Source organism: Physeter macrocephalus, chromosome 6 (genome assembly GCF_002837175.3).
Source record: "Physeter macrocephalus isolate SW-GA chromosome 6, ASM283717v5, whole genome shotgun sequence".
In the NCBI taxonomy this organism is placed as follows: domain Eukaryota; kingdom Metazoa; phylum Chordata; class Mammalia; order Artiodactyla; family Physeteridae; genus Physeter; species Physeter macrocephalus.
The window spans coordinates 56271525-56275097 of NC_041219.1; the positions used below are offsets into that span (position 1 = coordinate 56271525).

A 3573-nucleotide genomic window follows, 5' to 3' on the forward strand; every position below is an offset into this window, starting at 1 on the left:
CTTGGGCTGCCGGGTGGAAAGTGGTTTGGCCTGAGAACGAGAACCAGACCTCAATGTTCCTCTCGGTGTTGCGTTCAGAACCAGAATCTTAGAGGTGACAGGGGCCCAAACCTCTCATTTTAAAGATGAGAAAAATCAAGAACCATAGTTGTGAAGAGACTCAGCCAGGCTCACATGTGTATTTAGCTGTGAACACAGAGAGACCTCGGACGTTTGATATCTCTTTCCAGCACCTTCTGCACTCTTGATGGGTCTGTGCCTCTTCTTGCCTTCCACAACTGGAGGAGAAAAGACTGAAGGGTGCTGGAGCTCTGGGGCAGCCTGGAACTGGACTGTCAGCGGCTCCCAAGGATGGGTTCCCAAGGATGCGCCCCGCGCCGGCGCCGGAGTCCCTGGCAGCTCGCAGCAGCTCACGTGCCGCAGTGGGACCTTGCGGCTCAAGGCCCTGAGGCAGTCTTCCTCCCTCGTAGGCGGCTCAGCCCTCACTCTTCACTTCCCCCCGGGGCCCTACCTGCCTAAACACACAGCCGGAGCCTCCCGCTCCACCCCCGCCCGCGGGACAGAGAACAAGCAGGAACCGCCATCCGCCGCGCCTCCCTAGGACCCGGGACCCGGATAGCAACCGGCTAAGCGGCGCTGCGATTGGCTGGCCCGACTAAGCGGCGCTGCGGTTGGCTGCGCCGCGCTAAGCGGCGCCACGATTGGCTGGCCCGGCTACGCGGAGCCGCGATTGGCTGGCCCGGCTTAGCAGCGCGGCGCTCGTCCAATCGCGTGCCGGGCCGGGCTGGGCCGGGCCGGGCAGCTGCGGGGCCTGGCGGCGGGGCCGTGGGGAGCGGAGTTTGACATGCCTGTGGTATTTGCTCAGAGGGGCATGACCACTTTGGGCAAGTCTTTAAATGTGAGTCAGCTTTCGGCCGATCCCTGGGAAAAATTCCTTCGGTGTTGTCAGGCAGGGTTCGCTCGCTGCAGCTTTTTTTAAAAAAAACAATTCAAAAGGGATAATCCCACTGAATGGGAAAAGGCCTTCGGACCTGGTCCCCAGCTTCCCGAACAGGGGCCGCGGGCGGTGCTGGGGTACCAGGCACCCCAACCCGGGCGGGCGCCCCCGACATGCCGGGCCCAGGGGCTGATTGTCAGCAGGATCGGGGCACCTTCCTCCCCTCCCTGCGCCCCCAGCCCGGTCTCCAGCGGGGCACATACTGGCGGGGTGGTACGGCCAGCGCCCCCTGGAGTTGTGCAGGCGTCTCCCGCCGCGTGGGAAATGCCTGGCCAACCCCTTCGCGGTCCTCCCTTAGCTGCTGCTCGCCCATCGTACTGTGGGTCCAGTACTGAAGCCCGCACTTTGCAGCTCTGGGATCATGGCTGATCTCTTCACCTCTCTAAGCTTCAGTTTCCGCATCCGCAGAGTCAGAGGCAGCGGTCCAGAAAGTGAACTAGTCCGGGAGAGGAGCCACTTGGGGTGCTCTCCTAGCTTGGGTTCCCCAGTTGCAAGGGCAAGTCGTTCTGCGCTCCGGGCCTCATTTTCCACATCTGTAAGATGAGGGAGTTGTTCTAGAAGAGTCCTTAAGGGGCGTTCCAGTTCTATGAGGGTAGTTGCATCAGGCCATCCCTGTAACCCCCTAGGGGAGCCTGTGCGCTTCGGGCGGACGCGGCCCTCGGGCTCGCCCACCGGCTCCAGCGCGACTCCAGGATGCTCCCCTAGTCTGCCCAGCTTTCCCTGCCCGTGTGTCATCTCAGAGACTCGCAGCAGACAGGGTTGGGAGCAGAGAGGGGAAAAAAGACCAAAAAAGGCCAAGGGCTGAGGGAACTGAGCAGAAACTGGAGGGATTTATGTGCAATTTGATTTTAAATGAATATCTTGTGCAAAAGAAGAGGCAGCTTTTGGCACGAGTTACTGGTGAGTTCATAGCTTAGGCTCTCTTGGCCATAGGGATATGATACTGTGAACATCAGCTTAGCTCATGTGGCAGCAAATTTTAAGAAGGTTGACCAGAGGGAGGCTGTAGCGTCTCTGCCCGGGAATCTTTCAAAGGTCTGGTAGGCACCACACTGCTTCCTTGAGGGGCTTTGAAATGCAGGCTGTGTAAAACTGTGAGAGCCCTCTGAATCCACGGGAACAGCGGAGCTCTGGGCACCCGTGTGTGTGAAGCAGGTTTGATCAAAGAGCATCCCACCCAGCTGCTAACTCGGGGATGTGACCTCGGACAAGTCACTTGCCTGCCTTTTGACTTGCTGTGGGAGGAGGGATAAGGCTAATGGACCTCTGAAAGTTCCCTCCAGCTCTGACACCCCATAATGAAATGGAATAATGTGTGGATAATTGCTCTGAAAGCAACAGAGCACTGGGGGGGTCTTTGGGTTAAACTCTGCAACTAGTTGTAAATCAGGGCCTCTACTGCTTACCATCTTAGGCAGCCACAGGGCCTTTGTTTGGCATCAGGGTTTGCTGCAGCCCGTGAATCAGTATTTATTCCGTTCCTCACGTCAGCCCCTTCGCCAGTGTTCTCACTCTGCCTTGGTTTCTCCACCTCCCCTTGCCTTTTCCAACCTCCTGTGACTCTGATGGATTGTGTTGTGCCTTTACCAAGCTTGGATTCCCTGTCAGTCTGGAGGAAGAGAAACTAGAACCAGACTGGTTTGCCATCACTAATTTTGACCATGCCTCTTCCTCCTGATCTGACCTTCCCATTCCCCTGGGGGTTCTGAGCATCGTGGAGATGGTGGTGGGGTGAGAGGTAGGTTGACGATAAAGAAGGAAGAAGGCAAGGGCCAATCATAAAGGAGAGAAAAGACCAAAAGTGGTATTTTTTTCTTTTAAAGTTATTTCTACCAATTCAAAAATAGAAAAGGCCAGCTCAGCTATGATAAGGAGGGTCAGATGATCACTAAATGCTAAGCAAAAAGGGAATCCCGGGCTTCCCTGGTGGCGCAGTGGTTGAGAGTCCGCCTGCCGATGCAGGAGACGCGGGTTCGTGCCCTGGTCCGGGAAGATCCCACGTGCCGCGGAGCGGCTGGGCCCGTGAGCCATGGCCGCTGGGCCCGCGCGTCCGGAGCCTGTGCTTCGCAATGGGAGAGGCCACAGCAGTGAGAGGCCCGCGTACCGCAAAAAAAAAAAGAAATAAAATAAAAAGGGAATTCCTCAAGACTGTGGGAACCTAGTGGAGAGTTTGGCTCTGCTTGGGCAAGTCAAGGTAGTCTTCAGAGGAGGTGACATCTGGGATAGTTCTTAAGGATGGAGAGGAATTTTCCTTGCAGCGAGAAGCACATCTATGCTGAAGGTAGGGCACGAGCAAGGCAGAGAGATGGGAGAGTGCACGGTGGGCTTGAGTCACCTAGGAGAGGCAGGTACCTGCCAGGTGTGTTGGGAGCATAGGGTGCTTAGGTGAAGATGGCAGAACTGAAATGGAAGATAGAGACCATTTAAATGGTCTTATCTGTTGTGTTAAAGAATGTGGGCTTTATTTGGGAGGAAATGGAGAGGAATTGCAGGCTTTTGAATCGGTAGGCAAGATCAGTGGTGAAGAACATAGTTCAAAGGTCAGGTTATACAGTGAAATTCAGGTCATGAACAAC

General features: G+C 56.0%; 1 long non-coding RNA gene across 1 annotated transcript in view; it reads right to left on the reverse strand.

The window, feature by feature from the left end:
• LOC102981967 (uncharacterized) overlaps positions 1-522 on the reverse strand; it is a 74684-nt gene extending 74162 nt beyond the window's left edge. The window contains exon 1 of the long non-coding RNA XR_448386.4: positions 175-522. This is a non-coding gene — a long non-coding RNA (uncharacterized lncRNA). The remainder of the gene's footprint in view (positions 1-174) is intronic.
• Positions 523-3573: the final 3051 nt, after the last annotated feature.